The sequence below is a fragment of the Dromiciops gliroides genome, chromosome 1, assembly GCF_019393635.1.
Source record: "Dromiciops gliroides isolate mDroGli1 chromosome 1, mDroGli1.pri, whole genome shotgun sequence".
NCBI lineage: Eukaryota > Metazoa > Chordata > Mammalia > Microbiotheria > Microbiotheriidae > Dromiciops > Dromiciops gliroides.
Window position 1 is genome coordinate 650,179,211 of NC_057861.1, and position 27,244 is coordinate 650,206,454.

Sequence of the window (27,244 nt, forward strand, 5' to 3'; positions counted from 1 at the left end):
TATCCCAAAGAGACCATAGAAAAGGGGAAAGGACCCACATGTAGAAAAATATTTATAGCACCTCTCTTTGTGGTGGCAAAGAACTGGAAATCGAGGGAATGCCCATCAACAGAGGAATGGCTAAACAAGTTGTGGTATATGAATGTAATGGAATACTATCGTGCTGTAAGAAACTATGAGCAGGAGAATTTCTGAGAAACCTGGAGGGACCTGCATGAACTGATGCTGACTGAGAGGAGCAGAACCAGGAGAACATTGTACACAATAACAGAAACATTGTGTGATGAACAATAGGGATAGACTTGGCTCTTCTCAGCAGTGCAATGATCCAAAATAGTTTCAAAGAACTCATGATAGAAAATATTCTCAATATCCAGAAAAAAAGAACTGTGAATTATGAATGCAGATTGAACCATACTGTTTCTACTTTTGGACTATTTTTTCCTTCTTTTTTTGAGGTTTTTTCTTTGTGCTTTGATTCTTCTTTCACAAGATGACTAATGCAGAAATATGTTTAATGTGATTGTACATATACAACCTATACCAGACTGCTTTCCGTCTTGGGGAGGAGGGAGGGAAGGAAGGGTGGGAGAAAAATTCGGCACTAAAAATTCTGTGAAAACAAATGTTGAAAACTATCCTTACATCAGACCCCAACCCTTTCTGCAAGATGAAAGTTTCTAAGGCTGAGGCTGCCACTCAACCCTGCTGTCCCCAGGGCTTGATGTTTATTGATTCTGCAGAAACAGCCTGGAGATGTTTGCACTTCAGTCAGGCCATACCTCTGCCCCTGGAGGTCAGCTCTTTCCTGGTATCTTCTCAAATTGTTTTAGGAGGACAACTGCTTTTATCATGTGTGTTTATTTCTGATGCACTGAGATGATGTTCTGCCTTTTTTTTGTGGAGGAAATTTTGAGAGCTGAAAGTTTTCTGACCATCTCTACCAACTTCCCAGAATCCTCTCTCACCACAATTTTTTGTCAAAAAAGTCCCACCTGGCTTTGTGCCAAAGATTTTATTCTTTCTTGATTGACTTTGTATTGTAGTTTCTCAGTCCTTTTCTAAAACTTTTCTCCTTTCATTAAGCCACCTACACTTCTTCTTTATACCCTTACTTTTTAAAAAGTATTTTATTATTTTTCCAATTACATATGGTGGAGGAGGAGAAAGCTGAAACACCTTCCACAGTCCAGGGATACCAAGCACAGCTATGCTAAACAGACACATCCTGGGCTGTGACTGTGGAGAGGAGGAGCTAGCATGTATGTTGAATGCAGTAGTGAGGGCTGGGGACCTTGTTGGCTGTGGGCACCTCCAGAAGAGAATCCCTGCTTTCTGTTCCATGGCAGAGAGGACACCTATAGTTCACAGTCACTGGAGTGACCACAGGAAGCAAGATGATTTGTGGGACAGTGTGGCTGGGGACCCTAGCCAAGGAGGGTCTAACACTGGGCCCCAAAACACACCTCTGAAAATAACAGCTAAAAACAAAATAAAACAAAAATAAATAAATAAAGATGACTAAGCGAAGGAGAAAGAACCCAACCATAAATAGTGACTATGGGGATAGAAAAGTTCTGAGTCCATATTCAGAGAAAGATAATGGAGGTAAAAAAGCCATTCCTTTTTCAATGAGAAATATCAAATGGTCCCAAGCAGAAAAAGAGTTCCTTTCTGTTTCAGTTTCCTCTCCTATAAAATGAACTGAAGAAGGAAATGCCCAACCCCTCCAGTAGGTTTGACAAGAAATCACCAAATGGGGTCAGAGATTCAGACATGACTGAAATGAACCCCACCACATAAAGGGAAACTGGAAAATATGTGATGAGGGAAGGAAGCCCCATGCTGTGCAGATGGCCAAAAGTATAGGCAAGTCAAGGTGAACGTTTACTTCTCAGAGGTCAGCACCCCAGGTACAAAATCTAGAACCTATGAGCTATGATGATGGTGGTGGTGACGGTGACAAGAACAAATGGAAACAGCATAGTGACTTAGCTAAAAGGCAGATGCTACAGCATCTATTGACCTGGAGAATCATTTGTAGCCAATAAAGGTCCTCATCCTCTGCTGCACACAGGACCACCCATAAGACTCTTAAAATAGTAATAGATTTACCTAAGATTTGATGAATTTCCTAGTAACTTAAGTCTATACAAATCACAAAGAATAGGTTGGTTCTATCAATTCCAGAACAGACATGTCAGTTGAATTGATTACTTGACACCATGTAGAAAAAGTTGATGGTTCTTTAATTGAATTTTTACCTTTTTCAAGTAGTATTAAAGAGTGTGGCTTTCTTTTTAATTTTTTAAATCAGTAAACAAGCACTTATTAAATGCCTAATATGTCCCTGTAATTATATTAGAGGGTCTATGCTGGAAGTACAAATGATTCCAATAAATATGATGTATGAAGACTTTACTAACACGTAAATATATTTATAGAAAAAATAACATTTCAAAGTGGTGTGGCACCTGCCTATAATGTCTGCTACTTGGAAGGCTAAGGATAGTGAATTCCTTCAGTTGTAGTAGGGCTAACATCAAATGTGTAATTTTAAAAATTTTATATATAGAAGACTCCCTCTTTCTTCAAAAATTATACTACTGTATAAAAGAGCTGTACTTAATTTATCTATACCACAAAGGTAATAAAGTACTTAATATTAAATATGTCCTCAACCTTAACACTAAATGTATATGGTTACAGATGTACCCATTATATCCAACACCAATACGATGAGCCTCTAAGAGGGGTTGGAGGAATGGGCCACTGGGATGCCTAAGGAGGTACCAACTAGCCCAAGTCAGAAAAGGAATTAGGTCAAAGCTTCCATATCCATCAGCAGTAGAATTACACCAAAATGGCCTTTTTCCGTCTATCCTGAATGAAACAGGTAGCTTTTAATCTCAAAAATAATAATAATTAATTGTAAACAATAGCAATTAAGAGAAAATAGAATAAAAATATAAAAGTTTCCAATTATCTTAAATCTAGTATAAAAGAAAAATCACACTTGAAGATTCAACTGTGAATTAGCTGCTCTTCAAAATCTCATAGCTACTCTATTTCAATTTAGTAAGCAGAGAAATAAAAACCTGTTCTTTTGTAAGTAGTATATCACAAATTCAGTTGGGCATGACAATACTCAATAATGTCTTTTCAGTAATAATTCATGTTCCAGGATACCAGCATTGGTACCTTATTCAGAAATTACAGAAACTACTACTATGTAACTGTCATTTTAAATATCTAGCTTTTTTCTTAGTTTCATTTCTTATGAACTCCACTTTCAAAAACTTGATCCAAAAATAAACTTCTGGTCAAATGTGTAATTTTTAAAATTTTATACATAGAAGACTCCCTCTTCCTTCAAAAATTATACTACTGTATAAAAGAGCTGTACTTAATTTATCTATACCACAAAGGTAATAAAGTACTTAATATTAAATATGTCCTCAACCTTAACACTAAATGTATATGGTTACAAATATCCTTCCAGAAAGCTGGTTTTATTAGTTTCTTAGTAACTACCAAAAAAAGATTTCAATGTCATAAAATGAAATCAGAACAGAGATATCAAACTCACAGGATCCCAAAACTTCCTCCCTGAAACAAGAGTAAAATATAATTGGAAAATGCTTAATTAAAGTACAATAAAACATAAATTAGTCAATTTGTGGTATTCTAAGTTAATATCCAGCTACTACACAGGATTTGATATCAGTGATATAGACTACCACAAATGGTCAATTCTACAATTGAAGAATATCTACTAACTTGCATCTTCAGTGTCCCTTTCGAATCTCTTCTTTTGTATACATAGCAAATTACTATCTATAGTATCATCAATGCAATCATCATCACTGATGTAGCCAAAATCCATACCCTCCCTTAATAAGATGGAGTGGTAAGTCAATAAACTTATGCCAGAGAAAACAATTCACAACTGAATTCTCAGTTCACTTCTCTGAGGAGAACAATCAAATGGGGACACTGACTGAAAGGACATTCAGAGAAGAGTCACCATGACTGGAAAAGGCATAAAGACAATACCATATGAGCATCAGCTGAAGGAACTAGAGATGTTTAGCCTGCAAAAGAAATAAGAAATCTAAGCACAGAGTCCTAACCAGAGGCCCACAGACCTCCTAAAGGTCTATAGATAGTTTTCAGGGGGGTCCATGAATATTGAAAATTATTTTGCTAATTGTATTTTCAATACAGTTGCATTCCCTTACAATCCTGTATATTTTATCTTATCCATTTAAAAACACTATCCTGAGAAGAGATCCACCGGCTTCATTAAATTGCCAGAGAGGTCCACAACACAAAAAAAAAGGTTAAAAAGAACCCTTGACCTAAGGGGAGGGGTGCATGGTAGATGCCCAGGTAGCTGAAGGGTGGTCACGTGAAAGATTGACTAAGACTGATTTTCTTGATCCTGGGGGGCAGAAGAAGAAATAATAGGAAATCACAGAGATGCATATTTTGACTCAACAAGAGAGAAAAACTTCCTAACAATTAGAGGTGTCCCAAAGTGAAATGAATTCTCTACCTCCAAAAGCAGTGATCTCATTTCTCAATGTAGGTTCTTTAGTTAGAGACTGAATGAGCACCTGTCAGGCATATTTTGGAGCAGACTTGTTCTGGTATGCATTGGGCTAGATAACCTTTGAGGACACTTAGAACATTGAGATTCCACGATTCTATCTAGCTCTAAATCCTATGAGCTATTGAAATGCAGATTATTTTCAATTTTAATAGAATCTTCTTGCTTCACATTTTATGTATATTAAAATGATAGTTGTATAAGTTATATACTCAAACAATAAATGGGAGCTAATAATGAAATGGGTGTCATATTAAAATGCCTATATAAATACACAAATAAACCAAGGTCATACTCTTTTTGATTTACAGACTAACTTTTATTCTTTTCTTTTTTTTTTGGTGAGGCAATTGGGGTTAAGTGACTTGCCCAGGGTCACACAGCTAGTACGTGTTAAGTGTCTGAGGCTGGATTTGAACTCAGGTCCTCCTGACTCCAAGGCCAGTACTCTATCCACTGTGCCACCTAGCTGCCCCTACAGACTAACTTTTGACCATGACCCATAAATTCCAAAGAACTGGGTCAAAATAGAATAGTATTCTACTACCTTCTCTATATATTTCCTACTATTAAAATTTTAATTGAAATTTAAAACATATACATGTAATACCATTTTATGCATAATGGATACTTTTTTTCTCATAAAATACAATCATTTAAACCAATAAACACATATAGTCATTAAATTAAGTGACTTGGTCTCAAGAGTCTTGACTGTGTATTAGTTCCTTTTATATTAAAAAAAAAGTTGAAGTCAAATTTTTTTCTGCTTAATAAATTATATACTTTTTTGCTGAAGAGCATATCTCCTTAAGCAAATACCTATATATAAATTTTGTACTGTTCAAAATTTTGCTGGATCCCTACCTCCTCCCAAATGACTTGTGAAATGTTTTTTTAAAAATATCATTTATAATTTACCCCCAAATAAAGTATTATTCATCGAAATATTATATCATCTTTTAGGCCAAAAAATTTCAAAGTATATTTTTTCTCTGAAAAAGTAAGTCTCTAATTGTAATGGCCCATGTCCCTAACTTGAAAGCTTAGCAAAATGACCCACAAGCTTTTTGATACAAATGGGAGTGATTTAGGCCCTTCTTGCTTCTCTCTCCCTAAGCATTTTTACAGTTATTTAGGTTTTCGAAGTTGAGTATTTGATGATAACCAAGATTTTGCCTTTGATGCAATTCATAAAGCATATTTTTTATAACAGAATCAGTCATCAGCTTTCTACATGGACCAGCTGGACATGACTCTCCTAAAGTGTTACAATCTCTTTGAGGGGCTCCTGGGGCCACTATTCCCCAAAGAAACCTCCCATCCTAACCACAGGCTACAATGGTATATATTTCAAAGTGCAAAATCTTGTATGCAGAGAATGCTAGAGACTCAGCTTTGCAACCTAGAATTCGCAAGGGCTTATCTACAAAAGCAGTTAACTCTCCAGAGAAATTTATTCTGGCTGCAACCTTAGCTGCTCCTGCCATTGCTGTTTTGCCTGCCAATGATGAGGCCATTTTTCCATTGGGGCCCTGCAGATGAGGCTTTAGTATTTATAAAAAGCATAAGTACTCCCAAGATTTCCCCTGGCACTCAAAGCACGGCCAGAAGCTTCTGAAGGAAATGACAGAGCAGACTTTGCTCAGGACTCTTATGGCTCTCTGATGACCATGCTTTTCTTTTAGTTTGTGAAACCCTAATAACAGTGTTGGTGCAGAAGAACACTTAGCTTTTGTCTATTATCCCTCAGTAGTGATTCCTTTGGGAGCCGATCTGAGGGAAAGTGAAAGAATCTTACTCTCTGGGGGAAAAATGCAGAAAATTTAGAAAATGTTGCCCATCCTCATAGACTTCACCACCACTACCACCTATCAATTTCAAAGGGGAAAAAAAAAACTTTTCCCATTAGTTATTTTCTAGTGCTTTTTCCTATTACTGTTCAAAAATAATGGAGTTTCTACCATTTTTCTCTTACTGTTAAGACATTTTCCTCTGGTTCTGTAAGGCTTGCACCATTTATATTCTTGCATAAGTCAATCATATTTTACTCTCCTTACCACTTGGCTTAATCATATAGAATTGGACTTTTGTTTCTCTTCCCATCTATCAGTTCCTCCTAAATTAATTTGGAGACTTCTCTGACTTTCCTTTGGTGAATCTAGTTAGGCATAAATATGAAAAGTTCACAAAGGCAGTCTGAAGTTTCTGACAGTAAACCCTCTGAAGAAATATCTCTCTCTCTCTCTCTCTCTCTCTCTCTCTCATGCATATGTAGGTATATATGTGTGTATGTTTAAGTGTATATGATATTTTAATGTAACTATTTAAGTTTTAGGATTGACCAGTAGTTACTAATATTGTGGCTATGTTGAAAAGTATTTTCCCCCCCAAAAAAGTATTTCTCTTTGTACTAAAACTCTCACATAACCTGCAAAGCACTGCTACTTTTTTTTTAAATTATGTACACTATGCTTAACAAATAAGCTCACTGCTCACAAATCCATGAAGCATCAGAGATCATGGCTTAAGAAACTGAAGATTTATGAAACTTTTATAAAAGCCAAAATCTGAGCCACTCTATAATTATCAAATCCTCACAGCCAAGTGAAGTGAATGAGGCTGGGGAAATCCTCTGGAATGAAACTGTGGCAATTATCCAGATAATGAAGGACAAATATAACCCAACCTTGCTACTAGGTAAGGCAACATAGTTAGAACAGGTTGTTGAGGATCCACTTAACTAAACTGAATTGCTACAATGATTAAATTTACTCTTGAACTCTCTTTCTGTGGTTCTCAAAGCATGAAGTCCCCAAGACACTTTTAAGAGGTGCACAAGGTCAAAACTATTTTCATAATAATAATAAGACATTTTCTAATATTTTTCTAATAAATTTCTAATATGGCAAATGTGGATCTATATAACCTCCATAAACAAAAACTCTGGAGAGGTCCTCTATTTTAAGATTGCAAACAAGTTCTAGGACCAAAAAAGTTTAAGAATCCCTGCTCTACTTCATTCTACCTTAAAAAAAACAAAAACAAAAACAAAACAAACAAACAAAAAACTTTTTCCCAGGGCAGGCAAGTTCTCTCTCAAAGAGACAAAAGTTCCTATATGTAAGTCAAGTATAATTAATATACTCAAAAAACTTCTGAAGGCAAAGATTTATCCTTACTGAAAATATTGTCAATAATCTGTTCCTTATTTTCCAGGTTAGGTGGTCATTATTTTAAAAGCTATACAATTGGGGCAGCTAGCTGGTGCAGTGGATAGAGCACTGGCCCTGGATTCAGGAGGACCTGAGTTCAAATTTGACCTCAGACGCTTGACACTTACTAGCTGTGTGACCCTTAAATTAACAAGGGGTAGATGGTAACCTGTACAGATCTATCTTCAGTACTAAAAACTAAGGAAACCTTAGCTTGAATTACATTTTCCACATATGTAAATTTCACATTTAACTGAAACTTTGAAAAAGCTCTTTAATCACTGAAACTTTTGTTATTTTAACCAGTTATGGCAACAACCTTTCAAAATGAGATAAACATGTCAAGTGCTATGTAACCTTTAAAGCATGGGCAGCTAGGTGGCACAGTGGATAAAGTGCTGGGCCTGAAGTCAGGAAGATTCATCTTCCCGAGTTCAAACCTGGCCTCAGACACTTACTGTAAGCTGTGTGACCCTGTGTGACACTTAACCATGTTTGCTTCAGTGCCTTGTCTGTAAAATGATCTAGAGAAGGAAACGGCAAACCACTCCGGTATCTTTGGCAAGAAAAATCCAGGGGCAGCTAGGTGGCACGGTGGATAAAGCACCAGCCCTGGATTCAGGAGGACCCGAGTTCAAATCTGGCCTCAGATTTGAGCCTGGGCTGTGTGACCCTGGGCAAGTCACTTAACCCCCATTGCCCCACCAAAACAAAACAAAACAAAAAAAACTCGACAGGGTCACAAGTTGTCAGACACAACTGGAACGGCTAAACAACGCAAGGCACCAGAGAAAGACTTTAGTGAAGAAACCAAACTTAACCAATACAATTGAACCTTATGTGGAACACACAGAGTTAGGAACAAACATCAGATTCTGTGGTATACCAGTTATAGTACTGTGATACCTAAGTAGCCCACTAAATTGAGCTCTCCAAGATGACCTATAATCTCTTAACTGTTTCATCAACTAGCCTTGTCGAAGGCCTCATTCTACTTGACTTTGCTAAAGCTTTGAACACCGTTGTCCTCATCCTACACAATTTGCTCCCTTGGCTTCTGAGCTTTTTTTATCGATTCTCCTCCTACTTGTCAGAACTCTCCTTCTAAGACATCTTTGATTGATTATCATCCTTCTTCTGCATACTAAATATAGTGTGACCTCCCTTTTTCCCATACTTCCTCTCCCCCCCCCCCGTTCTTTTTCTTTTCTTACTATACTCTCTCCCTTGCTAATCTCTTCAGTTCCCACACATTCAATTATTATCTCTATGCAGATGACTTCCAAAATCTGTATCCATAGTTTCCAGAATTTTTTGATCATGCTGTTCTACCATTAAAAAAATTGAGGGACATACTCTATAAATATGATATATATTACACATGTACTACTGTACTACTAATTACTTACATTATAAAAACATCCACAAAAATAGAAATGCAAGAAATACAATAAAGATGAAATAACACTTGATCTTAGTGTCAAAGAGGTGCCATTGAAGTTTTCCAAGTTGGAAAGTGACAAGGCCAGGCCTGAGTTAAAGAAAAATAATTCTGGCAACTATGGGGATTGGAGAGACTTAAGTCAGGGAGACCAAGTACAGTGTTATTGAAATAGTTCAGTCAAAAGGTTATGAGGGACTAAATTAAGGTGACAGCTGTCTAAGTAGAAAGAAAGGTGCATGGGAAAGATATCAAGTAGCATAATGGATAAAGTGCTGAACTTGGAAGATCTAAATTTAAATCCTACCTAAGTTTAGCAATGTGAAACTGCGCAAGCCAACGGACCTCAGCTTTCTCATCTATAAAATAGGGATAATAATCATTGTACTCTTCTCAAGATTTGGCAACTTATTGGCTGTGTTGGGTAAGGGAGAGAAAAGAATTGAAGATGATAATACCCAGGTGCTAACTGGAAAGATAATGGCATCCTCTACATCAAGAGAGAAGTTTAAAAGAGACACAGGTTTGGGGATGAAAATAATGAAGTCCGCATTAAATCTCTCAAACTATTCATACCTGCTTATCCTGAGTGACTCATTCTGACCGTTTCCCCCCCCCAAACAAAAACAACAAGAACAACAAAAAAAAATCCAAAAGGGGAAAGGCAGGATTCTTACTGGATACAAACCCTTGGTTCAGAGCCACACTTCTACAGGTATCTACCAAGCAACAGAGTAATAGGAAAAAGGAGAGAGGGAATTTTCCCAGTATCTTCTAGCCAGATACTAATCTGGGTGTCCAGGTAGCACTTGAACACTTTCCCAAGGGGTGGAAGTCTACTTCAGAAAGGGAAGGGTTTAGTGCTTTCACAGCAGTGTAGTTCACAGAGTGAAGGAGTATTGGGGAATAGAGTAAGGGCTAGGTATGACTCCTGGTAACAAACCCCACTTTGGCAAGAGCAGGAAGGTGTGATAAGATTCACCTTCCTACACTTTGATTTGTTGATCATACATCACTTGAGGTCAGACCATGGACCAACACTTTGAAGTACACTGATGTATATAACAAGCCTTAATCTTTTTCCTACAGTGCAGGGCTCAAGAATAAATGACCCTACTATATCTGGTCAGCCCCAAGCCAAACCTAAACAAGAATGCCTTCTTAATGTATACAACAGAAGACATTCCAGTTTTGCTTGAAGACTTCTAGTGAATAACATCCCAGTACCTCTTGAGGCATTTAATTCCACTTCTGGATAGCTTTAATCATTAAGAAGCTTTCTTAAATCAAGCCTCAGTTTGCCTCTTTGCAGCTTCTAACCATTTTTCCTACTTCTGCCTCTCTAAGGCCAATGAGGATAAAGCTAATCTCTTCCACATGACAGCCCTTCAAATATTTAAACATAGCCATCAGTTATCCTCTCTTCTGTGTTTTCTTTTCTCCAGGCTAAGTATCTTGACTTTCTTGAATCCCCAAATCTTCAAATAGCATGGACTAAGGTCACAAACCATCCTCTAGATGTTTTTGAACTTATCACTGTCCTTCCTGAAGCATGGTGTCCAAAACTGAACAAAGTACTTAGACTCCAGATAGTCTGCTCAAGGCAAAGTACAATGGGGGCTATCACCTCCATAATTCAACACACTAAACCCACCTCAACACAACACAATCGAATTAACTTCCTTGGAGTTCACTAAACCCCCCCCCCCCCCCGCAAATCTTTTTTTCAGAACAGCAATTGAGAAATGTTCCTCCCATTTTGAACTTCTGAAATTTATTTTTTAAACCCAAGAATCAGATTTTACATAAAGCCTTATTAAAATTTATCTTCTTAGATTTGGGCCTAGTAATATAGCTTGTAAAAATCTTTTTTAATCCCAACTATATCATCCATGGAATTATTTATGCTCCCCTGCTTAATGTCATCAGTTGATAAGTGTACCATATATTCCTTTAACCAAGACACCAATAAGAATGTTAAACAATCCAAGGCCAAGCACCAGATCCCTGGGGCATTCCCTGGGAGTTGCCTCTTCAAGGTAATATACACCATTAATAACTTTCCTTGGGTCCAGCTATACAAACAGCTCTCATTCCAGCTAATTGTAATAATTTCTCAACCACATCATGGCATCTATTTCAGAAGAATTAACAAGAGAAACTTTTTTCCAAATGCTTTCCTAAAATGTAGTTAAACTAGATTAACAACATTCCTCTGATCTACCAATCTTTTAACTGTGTCAAAAAAGGAAATAAGGTGAGTTTGTAAAAGTCAGTAAGTCTAAGAAATTCCTTATAATAACTTTAAAATATTTTAGAAAATTATTTTCTGATACTATAAACTGATAAACAGTAGAAAATCAAGAATAAAAAATTACAAATGTAATGAATATTCTTCTGAATCTATTTGATGTGAAAGTATACTTTTTACAAGATGAAGCTTGGGTAGAGTATTTTGGGCTATGCTATTACTATTTAGTCCATACTATCCTATGTGCTGGTAGGAAAAAAAATTACATATGGGAATTTTGGAAAAATCTAAGTAATTAAACAAATATGAAACCTAAATTGCCTTTAAAAGACAATGGAAAACAATGGGATCTTCCTATCAACCAATGATATAGTACACAGAATCACAGCATTACTGTAGGCATTTAATATGTTTGCTGGTGAGTTCCAAATTTCCTTACTAAAGTGCTATGTGAACATAGGGCTATATTCATCAATGGCATATCCAAGAAGTGTTTTAAAAACAATAAAATGGGGGGCAACTAGGTAGCCCAGTGGATAAAGCACAGGCCCTGGATTCAGGAGGACCTAAGTTCAAATCTGGCCTCAGACAATTGACACTTACTAGCTGTGTGATCCTGGGCAAGTCACTTAACTGTCATTGCCCCACAAAAAAAATAAAATAAAATAAAATGATTGAAAAAGTGTAAATGGGCAAAATAATCTAAACTGTAGCTCTATTGCCAAAGTTAAATTCAAAGTCATCATCGTTTCTAGTATCAATTAATCGATAAGCCTTTATTAGTTATTTTATTATCTTATATATTGTTGCTTTGTTATTGCATTATATCTATATAGCGATATACTTGTATATCATTATTTATTATATATTATTATTTATTAAGTGCTTATTATGTACCAGGGCTGTAGTGGGCAATAATGATACAATATAAATCTCTAGTATATGTAAATCAAGTTAATAATATAAGTCAAGTTAATAGCTCAGAACATGTCATTGATAATAACAAAAATTTATGCATCATTTTTGTCTTCTGTGAATTTCAAGAGCACACACACTGGAGTTGTGAACTGATCCAACCATTCTGGAGAAAAATTTGGAGCTATTCCCAGAGTGCTATAAAACTGTCCATATCCTTTGATCCAACAATACCACTGCTAGGTTTATGTTTCAAAGACATTCCAAAAAAGAGAAAAACACCTATTTGTACAAAAATATTTGTATCAGCTCTTTTTGTGGTGGCTAATAATTGGAAATCAAAGGAATGCCCATCAATTGGGGAATGTCTAAACAAACTGTGGTATATGATTGTAATGGAATATTATTGTGATATAAGAAATAACAAGTGGGATGATTTCAGGAAAAAAAAAAAAACCTGGAAAGACTTTCATGAACTGATGCATAGTAAAGTGGACAGAACCAGGAGAATGAAAAATATTGTTGTTACTGTGTAAAACAATTAAGAACTGTGAAAGACTTAGATATTTTCAGCAATACAATGATGCAAGACAATCCCAAAGGATTCATGATGAAGCATACTATCCACCTCCAAAAAACAACTGATAGTGACAATAATATAGACTGAAGCATGCTATTTTTTTTTACTTTCCTTCTTTTTTTTAATTCATCATCTTGTACAAAATGACTAACATGGAAATGTTTTACATAATTGCACATGTATAATCTATATCTAATTGCTTACTTCCTCAGAGATGGAGTAAGGGAGGGAAGGAGGGAGAGATAGAATTTGAAGTTCAAAACTTTATATAAAATGTTTTTAAAAAATAAAAGTAAAAAAAAATCACACCTAAAAAAAAGAACACACACCCAATAGAAAAATAAATTTTGTCAAATTAAATGACAATTTAAAATTTTTTGATATCGTGATCCTAGGCAGGCTTTCTCTGAAGGTCATAAGAAATACTTATTACCTGCTGCTGACCATGTAGGTCAGCAGTAGTATGAGAATTCATGAAAGTTAGCAGGCTAGATTGCAAATATAAAGCAGGAAGTAGTCAGAATTCATCTAGTCTGACTCCCCGCCTTTTTTTTTTTTGTAGAGGAGGAAACTGAGGCCCAGAGAGATTAAAAGACTTCCCAAGATTGTACAAACAGTGTCAGAAGCAAGGCTTATACTCAGGTCCTCTGCCTCACTCCACTATAACAGTTTACATCTCAATGGTATGATTCACAATAGTCCTAATAAGAAAAAACTTGAGAAAAATACCAAAATGGATATGAAGCTCTCCAAATAGGTTGATGATACTAAAAGGAAAGTATAAGATCAAGAATTATCAGATATTTAAATCCCCATAAATATGAATGTATGTATACTATAACAATTAACATGAATTCATGCATCACATATATGTAGATATGCATATACATACACACAGACATATCACTGTCATTTGTATTTTTATAGTGTTAGTCAAAGCCATCCAAATGGTAGACTCTCACAGAAATATTTAAAAGGGTTTCATTGTCTTTCAATAAACTTGACTATTTGATTCTTAATTAACTCATCTACTGTTTAACTACATTCATTAAGTCTATTTCATTACCATACTCAAAGGAACAAATGCAAATATTAAGGTTATAAAGCAACTTTTATTATGACAATAATCCACTGGCAAATGATTTTTGCCTGAGCTATTCAGAAGATTATTTCATTTTGCCATCTCATTTAGAGCTAGTGAATCTCCACTCACACCTCCATCTTGATAGTTCAGGCCCTCATCATCCCCAGACTAGATAATAAGGGCCTAACTAGTTTCCCAGAATCCAGTTTCTTAACTCTTAAAAGCTTATTTCCCATCAAATCAATCTTCTTTAAATAGCTTAAGTCAACCTCAGTGACTTTTAACTCCCTGTAGGACAAAATATAAATTCCTTAACCTGGCATTTGAGACCCTCAACGATTGGCCTCCAATCTCGCTTTCTAGCCATATTTCCCCATCACATCCTTTCAAATACTCTTCTAGCCATATTAGACTACTAGCTATTCATTAACCTTGTCCTGAAGCCTCTGGCTTCCTTGCAATATTATATGCCTGCAATGTATTCTCTCCACATCTCTACCTGTTAAATTCTTCCCTTCCTTCAATGCCCAACTCAAATATTTCCTTCATAAAGCCTTTCCTGATCACTGCCAGATGTGCCGGCTTTTTCCATCCTCAAATTTTCTTAAAGTATGTTGCATATCTCTCCCATGTCCCTCATATTCTACTATATAGTATACTTATTTGTATATATAACATATCCTCCCCATTAGATTATAAACTCTTCAAAGGTAGACCTATGTCTTTTTTTTTTTTTAGTGAGGCAATTGGGGTTAAGTGACTTGCCCAGGGTCACACAGCTAGTAAGAGTGTGTTAAGTGTCTGAGGCCAGATTTGAACTCAGGTACTCCTGACTCCAGGGCTGGTGCTCTATCCACTGCACCACCTAGCTGCCCTGGCCTATGTCATTTTAAATCAATGACTATCCAGTCCCAACACAGCCAAGTATTTAATGTTTGTTGAACTGAACAATTTTAAGAGGTGACAAATGTAAATAGAAGTCCATTAAGAATTCATAATACAATTCATTCTCCTTAATAGTAGTCATAGCATTTATTATCTTGGATTATCTCGCCTAGTTCTAAGCATGTGATAATCATTGTCTTCACTACAGTACTCAATTCAAGCTCTCCTTTAAAAAAAATTCAGATGGGATCAATATTCCTAATCCTAATCAGGCAATATTTGAGTTCAGCCTCCATAAATACTTATTGCTTATTGATGTAGCTAAGGTTAGCATAGGGCAGCAAAGAAAGGTGGTGTATATATGAGGAGCAACATTAAAAACATGCAAGGTAGTGAAGTGGATTTAGAGTCCAGAGGGTGGAGGTCTAAATTCTATCAGCTAAGCTACTAATTTCCCGAGTAACCTTGAACATTTGTGGCTCCAAAAAGCTGTAGCATGCACAGCACTCATACCTGATAAAACTGTCTCAGGAGGCAGACTAAACCAGGTTGAGAGTAACTAACAGGCCTCAAATCCATTGGTAAATTAGGGGAAAATCTACCCCAAGCATTTGAAGACTTCTCCACAGCAAAACAGACAGACAAGAACAATCTGTGACAAAAGCTTCATGAAGGTAGCTGAAGCAGGTATTGTACAACATGGAGATTAATCAACCATCAAAGATGCCCAAGGTCATCCACTGTATCCCAGGCCAATGCCAGTCATCTTAACTTTTGTTTTGTCACTGGACTTCAATGACCTTGGAAGAAAGAGCAAGGCTGATGACTTTGTGCAACTTTGTCTCACTTTAATTCAATTCACACATAAATCAAACCATCACCCCATGATGTCAGTGGTCCTCTTCCAGAAATGAAGGACAATTTCCTGTTTGACCTTGAACAAGCAGCCTGTGTCTCAGTTTTCCTCATCTGTAAAATAAAGGGATTAAACTAGTTGTTCTCTAATGTCTTTTCCAGCTCTAACCTCTACAATTGAATGGAAGGTATGAGGCAAAGAAAAATGTAAACCTACTTTATTGATTTGTGTGAAAAATGGAATGTATACAAGTTATTCCCTAAATAAGAATGTTTCATCTTTTTATGCCTCGTGGATCCCTTTGCCAGTCCAGTTAAAGCCTTCACAGAACATTCTCAGAATGCTTCCTGCCCATAGAATTGAAGGAAATGACAAATTTCAGTGAGAGGTTAACAAAAATAAGAATTTTATTTTTTTCCTATTCAAGTTCATGCACCCCCTAAAATCTATCCAGAGAATCCTCCATAAATACCAGGATAAGAAGCTGAGCCCTAAAGGCAAGACAGAAGCAGGAGTGAGCTCAGAGGCTCAGAATAAATGCAGGGCATTAACAAGGGGAAAGGAAAAGAAAATAGCTGCTGCTCATTTTGGTCCAGAGCTACAGCTGTTATCTCATCCTAGCTGGCCACTTCACCAGGAAGTAAAGCAAAGAAGCAGCACCAGAGGAGAGAGCAGCAAGAGGAAGCAGGCTTTGAATAAGAAAAAAAAAAAAAAAGGTCCTGGAGAGATACAGTAATGACCAGCAGCATTGTGAAGAAGAGCTCCAAGAATCATGGTGGCTTAAACCATGGGGTCCAGAAGGAAACTCAAAATGCCCGTCTCGAGCCATAGAATAGAGAAGCCAATTCCATACTAAAAGAGTATCAGTGTGCAATTTGGAATCACTTCATAGTAATCAAAAATAAAAAGAATCAAATAATTATGAAATCAGAGTTGGAAGGAACCTCAAAGATCTAGACCAACCTCAACCAACTTAAATTATTAATCTCATCTACAAAATCTCCAATAAATTGCCATCCAGCATTTCAAGGTCTACAGTGACAGGAAACTCACTATGACCCTAAAGCTTCCTTTTCCACTTTGGATGGCTCCACTTGGGCAGTGTTTCTTCTAAGCTGAAATCTGCCTCCCAATAACTTCCAGCAGCAGGAAGAACAACTCTAATCTGGCTGCCATGTGATATCCCTTCAAATAATAAATGTTGACTGATTAAGTCAAGACTACTATCATGTTCTCTTGAAGCCTTTTGTTATTTAGGCTAATATTCTCCATTTCTTCCATCAATACTCACAAACAGGATTTATAATCTCTTCACCTGCCTGGTCTCACTGCCTTCCTTTCTATGTCCCTACCACTATGTATTCTAGCTTGTCAGTGTCTCTTCTAAAGTGTTAACAGACAGAATTGAATATAATGTTCTAGATGTGGTCTGGATGGAGTAGGGTGCAACAGAGAAAATTACCTCTCTCTTTGTACAGCTCAATGGACTTAGATCATAGCATAGTTATATTTCAAGTTAGAAGGGAAATCAGAGATCATCTAAAGCAAACTTCTCAGGAATCTGAGCCTCTGAGAAGTTCCATGACTTGTTAGAGAACATACAACTAGTAAATTGCACAACTCAGACTTGGATTCCTAATACAAATTTCTTTCTATAGTTCCCTCTTATCATAACAAATGCTGTCCATCTTGTTCATTATAAGAAGATTTTACTCGTTTTTTTGACTGCTTGGAAGGCGAAAGAGCTTCCAAGAGGTTAAATCACCATTTTTTTCCAAGAAAAGGCTCAACACAACGTTTTAATAGGAACAAACTCTATTAAAACCAAAAAAAGAAAAAATCCTGAAGTGGGCATGTAGTGAAGACTCAATTTCATTAAAAACAAAAATAAACAAACTAATAAAACAACCCAAAGGCAAGGCCTAATTCTTCCTAGAACTGAGAAGGCTCACTGTGAAAGCCATGAGAAACAGGAAAAGATACCAAGTGATTCATAAGAATTAAGAAAAGTCTAGCTCTGCTGATGGAACTCAGTGGTTTGATACCAATATCTTAAACACTAGAACAGGATGACTGAAACAAGCTGCTCGATTCTTTTGATTCTACTTTCTCTGCCAAGAAGAATGACTTCAGCCCTTGAACTGGCAGGTTCATGACCAAGATAAGTCAGAAGATGAGAGCACATAGCTGTACCTGTAGAATTTATGTCACCTGGCTCACAAGAATGAGTCATCTTGGTACTCAGAAAATTAGTAGATGTGAATGCTATATCAGGGCAACTTAAATGTGATAGGTGCCACAACATTGGGAAAAGATAAATATTGTCCTAATTTTTAAAGAAAAAGCTGGGTGGAATGGAAGTATAGTCTGCACACTATAGATCAGTAAGCTTAATTTTGATTCCTGGAAAAATTCTAGACCATCATTAAAGATATGATTGGCAGATATCAAGAAAGGAAAGATATCAAGGAGCCAGCATGGCTTTGGCCAGGAAAAATGGACTTCAGATGCACGATGTGACACATTCATAGATAAGTTCAATGGTGGATCTTTTGTTTGGCCATACTAACTGGTTACAAGAAAAGTTGTGTTGTTGGGATTGGTTTGTTTTTTGGTTTTTTGGTTTTTTGAATGAGGAATGGGCTACTGATGGTGATAGAGGCTAGAATACAGAGAAAGAGAAAAGGAAAGTAGGAAAGAAGAAAGGAGGAGGGGAGGGAGGGAGGGAAGGAGGGAAGGAGGAAGGAAGGAAATAAGGAAGGAAGATAATGCAGAAATTATGCAGAAAATAAAAGATAGTGAGAAAGAAACAAACAAGGCAGGTCTGAAACATTTTGTATTATATACTCTGTAAAAACACCAAGCTGTACAGAATGAATTCACAATTTTGCATACAATCTTCTTTTTCTACTTTTTATATAAAAAAGTTTATCAAGTTAAAAATAATTGTACACAGATAACATATAAAATGTATTCTATATAATGCATATGAAAACAAATAAACAGTGAGGCTAAACCTCATTTCCTTTGTCTGACACGATCACTCAATTAATAGATGAAGAGAATGCTATGGATATAGTGTATCTAGATTTTATCTAAGGTTTTGATGAAGGATCTCGTCCTACACCTGTAGGGAAGATGGAGAGCTATGGAAGAAACATTGATGGATATAGAACTCAAAGAGTACTTGTAAATAGTTCAAGGTCATCATAGCAGAAGATGTAGAGTGCCTCAGGTGTCTGTGCTTGCCTCCATGTGCTATTTAACACATAACAACGACTTAGATAAAGACATAGAAAGCATTCTCATCAAATGTGTAGATACCCAGATGGGAAGAAGAGCTAAAACAATGGATAACAGAATCAAGATCTAAGGACATCTTGTTAGGAAATAGATATAAATGTCAAGTTTTACACCTGGGTACAAAAAAAAATTCAGCTTTATGAGATGATGGAGTAATGGTTAGACAACAATTATTCTAAAAAAGACCTGGGGTTTTAGATGGACTGCAAGCTCCAAATGAACCAGTTGTGTGATGTAGCACCAGAAAAGTTAATGTGGCCTTGAGCTACTTTAAAAGAAACATTGCTTCCAGGAGTTGATAGTCCCACAGTACTTTGCCCTGATCAGACCACATCTTCAGTGTGTTCAGTTCTAGAAACTATAAATGACGTTGATAAACTGGAGTATCCAAAAGCAGGCAACCAAGATGCCAAAAGGCCCTGAATTCATGTCACGTCATGTCATGTGAGAATTGGCTGAAGGAAACGAGCATCTTTAAGTTGAGGGAAAAAAAGCCTTAGGTGTGTGAGGGCAAGGGTGGATGTGTGTGTGTGTGGGGGGGGGTGGAGGGTGTTAGGGATGTTTAAATAACTGAAGGGCTGTCATATGGAAGAGGGATTAGACCATTCTGTTTGATCCCAGAAGGATGGGACCAAAAACAATGGGTGAAAGTTACAAAAAGGCAAATTCATGCTTGAAGTAAAAAAAAAAACTTCCTAATAATTGGAGCTGTCCAAAAGGGCAGTGGGCTGCCCTGAATGGTGGCGAGTTCCTGCTCCTTGGAAGAATTTAAACTGAAGCTGGCTGACCATTTGCCTTGAATGTGATAGCTGGAATTCCTTTAATGTACTCATTGGACTAAATGACTGCTGAGGTCCCTTCGGACTTACAATTCTGTGAATCTGTGAAGATCCAAAAGGATAGCCTTCAACCAGAAAAAAAGGGGGGACAGAGAAGGAAATGAGAGTGAGGAAATGTGCACAGAAGATGGAGATTGGCTGCAAATAGCGATATTACTTTGTAATATTCCCCTGTCATTTGTTTTCATACTCTGTGGAATATCTTAACTCCATATACTAATTTATAATAAATGACTTTTAAAAACTTAAAAGTAATTTCCTGCTTGGAGAAGCAGGAATATGGGAAATGAACAATCTCTCTTGCAGTCCAATAAGAGAACCATAAAAGCCAGTACAAAAAGGGAGGTTGGGGGCAGACAGATAAAGTGAATCAGTAGGCCAAGTGAGGTCACATACAGTAGAAGTCCTCAAAGAAAAACAATTGCCACATCCAATTCACAGCTACTCCATTCTTAAAAAGCACAACTGGGAATCTGAATTAAACAGACAACTTAACCACATAAAGTGCATTTTATGCAAAGCCCATTTATGGATGGAATCCATATGCAGAAATTGGTAAAAATCCAACCATCTCTGCACAGAAATATATATATTTAGAAAATGCTTGTAAATACAGTAGGATATCAGGCACAGTAGGAGAGTGGAAAACAGACTAAATTTGGAGTTAGATGTCCTAGGTTCAAATACTAACTCTGCTACTTATTTTTTTTCATGACTTCATACTTATCACTTTACCACTTTGGTCTTCAGATTCCTTATCTGAGTTGGACAAGACAACTTTTAATGACTCTTCCAGTTCTAAACCCTATAACATCTGATATCAGCATAGTTTTGTTGGGCCAGGAATGTAGAATGCTGAAATACAAACATTAATGCCCCAGAACAAACTCAGATGGAAAACATACAACTGGCTATCCCAGAGTCTAACTTCCCAGGGGTGCCTTTGCACCTAGCAGGCTCTGAATAAATGTTTCTCAGGCTGAAATGAATTAATGGTGCCACCACCTGAGGAATCTATATTTATGAACTCATGGAAACAAACAAAAGAGGGAAGAGAACTCAGGTGATCCACAGGGAAGTTTATTAAAACAGGATCAAAGGATTATGGATTTTGTGCTGGAAGGGACCCTAAAGGTCTTCTAGTCAAGCCCTCCAAATTTAGCATCGTTACTACTAAACTACAGTGACTTCTATAGGCTCCTCAGTGGGATGGGGGCAATTCTTGAAATACAAACTAAACTCCTTAACTACTTCTCCAAATGAATTCAACAATTCCCCACCCCCTAACTTCTACCACCTCTTTCTCTCTGTCTAGATCTCTGGAGCAAGTCCATTTTGGAAACCAATCCCCGGTGGCAGCTGTATGCTACAGCTAATCACCCAGGTCTTTCTGTGCCCAAATCTGCACCCAAGGAATTCTTATGGTTCTCTTGGAACATCTCCAGGTTGTAAAGATGTTGCATACAACCATTCTGGGGGAAGCCCAAAATCACCCCTCAGTGATTATAAAACACAGTGGGGCTTTAGCTACAAATAAAGTAGGACCTTGCATACAATGGAATTTGAAAGACAATGAAAACAATTCTACCTAGTGAATGAGCAACTACCCCTACCCCCTCTCCAAAGCTATCCAATGATGTGGCCTTCCAGATTATAAGGGTAATAATAGAGTGGCTAAAGGCAAGGGGGAGAAGGGAGGTTACTATTAATTTTGTTGTTGTTGTTAACAATAGTAACAACAATAATAACAGCTAACTATATAATGCTTAAAGGTTTGTAAAGTACTTTACCTGCATTCTCTCATTTGATCCTCACAATCCTGTGAGGCAAATATTAACAGGTGTTATCATCCCCCCTTTATAGACGAAGAGTCTGAGGCATAGAGAAGATGACTTGCCCTTGTTCATACAGGTAATAAACAGTCGAAGTAGAACTGAAATCCTGGTCTTTCCAAATCCAATTATAGCAAACTAACCCAAGAAGAGGGAGGGAAAAGAGGAAAAAGAATCTAAGAGAAAAGTCAAAAAGAAAGAGACAGGTGTGTGTTTGCTATACTAAATACCCATCAATAAAATTAGAATGTTAATAAGACCATAATAAAGCCTTTTCTTCATTAATTTTTCCTAACACTGAGGAGAGGGAAGGGGTTATCAAAAACACATGTTACCTACTTCATCATTTTGCTTAAGGCTGGCTCCAAGAAGCCTATGACTACCTTAACTAAATTAAACAATGAACCCATTATAGTGTATTTGTGAGACATCTGGTTTGCAGAACTTTAAATGGCCTTAATTGGTCCTCTTTACTTGGGCAGGACCCATCTGGCTATCCTGAATAAATTGCTGTCTGTAAATAGGTTCAATACATGGGCCTAGCCATACCCAGAGACCTGGTATACCAGCATTACCACTCATAATGTTTCATACTAAAATAGTCTTAGTTCAATTTAAGAAATTCAAATGTTGGTGCAGTTATAATTACTCAGTTATACAGCACTTTAAGGTTTACAGGACTCTCATTTATTCCAAGGTGCAGTTGCCATGCTAAATGTTACTCTTTGTAACTAAACATTGGCCAAATTAATTAACGCTAATGGTTGTGTAACCTTTAAAACCCTAACACATCTTTCCTCCATTAACTGCTGCCAAAAATCTTCATCACCATCATCATCATCATCATCATTGTGGTTGTATATGTAGCACTTAAAGATTTACAAAGCACTTTCTTCACTATGAGGTAGTGATCAGTCCAGTGATTGGCCCATAGTAAGGAAAGTAGAAAACAGCATTAGAATCTGGATTCAAATCCAGTTCCTTTGAGTCCAAAGTGAACTTTCTTTGCATTATACCACTCATGTTTAGATTGCCACAAAAACGGATAAGAAAGACCATGTCAAGGAACTATAGAAACCAAATGGTTATGGGGAGACAAAAAGGAACACAATAAATAGGACTGACCACCAAATATGATTTATAGGCAGGACTGACTGCTTTTCAGGTTTCTTATGACTCTCCATAAGAAGAGGAGTTTCCTTCATAGCTGGTGAATGTGTGTCTCCATTATCTCATAAGCAGGAAAAAAATCACCACCCAAGAAGGACATTCCATTTTCCAGCTGCTTTTACTAGGCACAGTAGTCAGCAGTCCTGGAAGGGATGGGTAGAAAGATAAGATGTTTCACGGTATTGTGTCTGCATACATTTGTATCCTGTATGTTCTGCAATCACCCAACTGCGCATGTAGCACATTCCCATCCCCCTCTCCCCCCACCAGTTCCTCCTCCTCCAGCAGTCCAAACTTGAAATTTCATGTGGGCTGTTATAAAGGATAGCCCAGCCATTGTGCTGCAGTAAAGACAATAAGCTAAAATATCTCTCTACTCTATCCTCATCCCCCACCCCCGCCTAAACACACACACACACACACACACACACACACACACACACCCCACCCCACACATACACACACCAAGGAGACATTTCCAAAATAAGGCTGCATTCAAAGATCTGCTTTCTAATGCAGAGACCACAAACAAAGGAGTCAAATCTAGGCGGAGGCGGCAGGAGAAAGGGGGCCTGAACCGAGGAAATGAAAAGACGGCGACAGCTAAATGCTCACAACTGCAACCAGCCCGCAGATGCAAGGGCAGAAACGCCACTGGTGTGTGCACTATTCTGCCTCCTACCAATTATGCAGCTCTGATCCGGGTCCCCAGCCACGGCTGCCACAGTCGCCGTCGCTCGCCGCCGCCTCCTCCTCCTCCTCTGCCGCTGCTGTTACTCTGATTCCCAAGAGCCAAGCAGCCGTCTACAGAGCAGCATCCCTACCCTTTGGCCTTCCTGGAGCGACCTAACAGCCAGCCACCAGTACCATCTCTGAAGTAGCCCCTACTGCAGCCCGAGCGCTGAAATCACAACGGATACGGCAACATAGAGAAAGCAACAGGCTCCCAACCCCCCCACCCCCCAAAAAAAGTCTGGCGCACACGCACACACACACACCCCTCCATTTCCCCTCTTGCATGTCCAGGCCTGGTGTTATCCCCCCCACTACTCCCCCCAACGTTCCTAACAACCCTCCATCCAAAGAGTTAAAAAACAAAAAAACAAAAACACAAAAAAACTTTTACACCACGTTTAGCAGAGGGGGAAGACTTCAAGGAGTGGGGATGGAATCCGCCAAAGGAAACTTCCAAACCCCATCCTTTTAAAGAGGCAAGAGAGGAGTGGGGTTTTTGTAAAGAAAGCCACAGGCGCATTTTAGGGCTGGGGCCAACGCACCCCGTATTCCCACCCCGCACTCGCACGCAAACTAAACACGCAGAATCACGAGATTCCAATGGTACATTCTCGGGGAACAGAGGGCTGGGCTGGGGGCGGGGGGAGTATTCCTTACTCCCCCCCCCTCACCCCACCGCGCCTCCACCGCCCCTTAGGACAGTTTCCAAGCTCCAACTCCTTACCCAGCTTGTTCCTGCAGCCCTCCCCAGCTTGGTGGGATTTGCCTCGGGCGGGGACTAAGAAAGGAGAGGAGACGAGAGGAGAGGAGAGGAGAGGAGAGGAGGCGGGGGTGGGGGGGGCGGGAAGTGGGGAGAGGGTCGTTTGTGGTTCTGGTTTTCTCGCCTGGCCAACCGCTCTCTTCTGAAATAACGGCCCAGAGAGGAGCTACAGGATAAACACACACACACACACGCACACACTACCATGAAACTTAATCCTCCTCAGCCATCCAGCGGCCAGACGCCAGCCTTCTCCGCCACAACCCCCTCCTCCCCCTGCCGCTACTTAGAGACGCTCTTGCGCCAAGCCAGGCAGCCGCCGCTGCAAAAGGAGAGGGGCCGTGAGAGGCGATGAAGACTACACCACTCAGCCCCGAAGCCTTTGCGGTCCTGGGGCTGCCTCGGAGCCCAACTGGACTTTGAAATAAAGCTTTCTGACTAGACAGGCTCCTTTCTTAAGCAGACTTTTAAGCCTGTGGGGGTGTTTCATTTAAATACCTAGCAGTGGATGAGGAAAAACTTGGGTGATCCTGCTGAGGCTGGGTAGGGCCACTTTCCCTTTAAGGAGACAGGGCTTAGCTCTCTACTGTGCGCAATTAGGGCCAAGGTTTCCAATTTGAAAAAGAAGCTCCCTGGGTGAATGGATCACAGCTGGGCCCGGACAGGGCTGAAAAGAAAATGGAGGCATTCTGCTGTTTTGGCTCCTGGGGTAAAAACTAGTCCATGATGACTCACATTGAGGGAGATTAAGTGTACCATTTTAGGAGTTATCTTTCTGTAACACTGAATCTGAGAGGCCAAAGAATTCTTCCAGAGAAATGAACATTGTGTCCTTATGCTATGCTGTTCAGTAAACATTTGGGAAGGGCCTACTATGTGCAAATCACGGTACGGTGAGAACATCCCACACATATGCCTGAGAATAGGAAGCACTGTGGAGGACCAGGTTAGTCTTATAGGCGAGAGAGCAAATAATTTGTCTAAAAAAAAAAGAAAATAATTTCTGCTGGATTTTGGAACACAATATATCATCTTACTGGAGAATAGATTTACCCTCTAAACAGCTGTTACTTATTACAATTAGATTGCACTTATCAAATGTTTGAGGCCTGAGGAAAAAAGAAACCTCAAGCATGTTTTTTGATAAACATTAAGTGCAGAGGTGCTAAGCACTGGGAATACTGAAAAAAAGAGGAACAAAAGCCCCTGTCCTCAAGTAGCTCAGAATCTAATGGAGGAAACAAGTAAATATATACAGATAAGCTACATAAAGGATAAATAGGAGATTATTATCTTAGAGGGAAAGCACTAGAATGAAGAGAGTGGGGTGACTTTCTGTAGAAGATGAGATTTTACTTGCGATTTAAAGAAAGCCAAGGGAGCCAGTAGGCAGAAATGAAGAGCAAGAGTATCACAGGCATGAGGGACAGCCAAGAAAATGTCCAGACCTAAGGGAGGAGAGATGGAATATCTTGTTCCTGAAACAATAAAGGAGGTCATTGTCACTGGATTGAAGAGTATGTGGGAAAAGACTGAAAAAGCGAGAGGGGAATAAGTTATGAAGGGCTTTGAATGCCAAACAACATTGTCTGTTTGATACTTGAGGTCATAAGGAGCCACCCACTTTTATTGAGTAGGGTTGGAAGGCAGGTTTCATGGTCAGACCTTCAATTTAGAAAAATAACTTTGTTGGCTGAATGGAGGGTGAATTGGAGTGGAGAGACAAGGCAACAATCCTATCAGCAGTCTAATACAATAATTGCACAAGCATGGGGTGATGAGCACCTGCACAGAGTAAAGGCATTGTCATAGGAGAGAAGGTAGTGTATTCAAGAAATGTTCTTATTATTTTATTAAAATGTTCTTTATTCATTTACCTACTCATTTATTTATTTCCGTTTATTTATTTGTTTCTTTGCTTATTTATTTGTTTGGGTTTTTTGGTTGGTTTGCTTGTTTAACAAGAATAGCAAGTTGTATATAATAGATTTGCAGTTTCATGTGCAATCATCTTTTTTATTCTCCTATGTTATAGAAATGTTTGTGTTATTTCATAAATTAAAAATAACAATGTTTAAAAAGCTGAGGTAGAGAGTTTGTAAGTGACTTTCTCAGGGTTACACAGCTGGTAATTTATTTTTTTGGCAGGCAATGGGGGTCAAGTGACTTGCCTAGGGTCACACAGCTAGTAAGTGTCAAGTGTCTGAGGCCGGATTTGAACTCAGGTACTCCTGAATCCAGGGCTGGGGCTTTAACCACTGTGCCATCTAGCTGCCCCTGGTAATTGTTTTTTGAACCTAGATCTTTCTAACTTGAAGGCCAGTGCTCAATTTACTACACCAACAGTATCAAATTCAAGTAGAAATGAATCCTTGCTAAACTCACATTGATGTAGAAAACCACAAAATATCATCATGTATGCTGTATTGTGTTTTTATTTATTTTGTTAAACATTTCCTAATTACATTTTAATCTGGTTCCCACACTGGGACCTTGATTCACTTGCTGCTGGAAAGAGTTTGACACCTCTGAACTATACAATGTTTGTATATCACTTTGTTAATGATTCTGTGAAATGAAAAGTAATGAAGGTAAAAAAAATATGAAGATGAAATTGGCAGGCCTTGGCAACAGATTGAATATTGAAGGAGATGAGGGTGGTAAGAGATAGTGAGGAATCCAAGATGATATGTAGGTTGTGAGCCCTGGAAACTGGAGGATGGTTATTCCCTCAACAATAATAGAGAAAGTAGGAAGGGGAGGGGA

General features: G+C 38.2%; 1 protein-coding gene across 9 annotated transcripts in view; it reads right to left on the reverse strand.

The window, feature by feature from the left end:
• The window catches only part of MPDZ (multiple PDZ domain crumbs cell polarity complex component), a 220,961-nt gene extending 197,077 nt beyond the window's left edge, over positions 1–23,884 (reverse strand). For 7 of the 9 annotated variants that reach the window (XM_043979448.1, XM_043979447.1, XM_043979446.1 and 4 more), the window contains exon 1: positions 23,666–23,883. The gene's annotated coding sequence lies outside the window, so the exon portion shown is untranslated. Of the gene's footprint in view, positions 1–23,665 lie in introns of all 9 variants that reach the window. The other 2 variants (XM_043979442.1, XM_043979441.1) reach the window with 1 other exon arrangement.
• Positions 23,885–27,244: the final 3,360 nt, after the last annotated feature.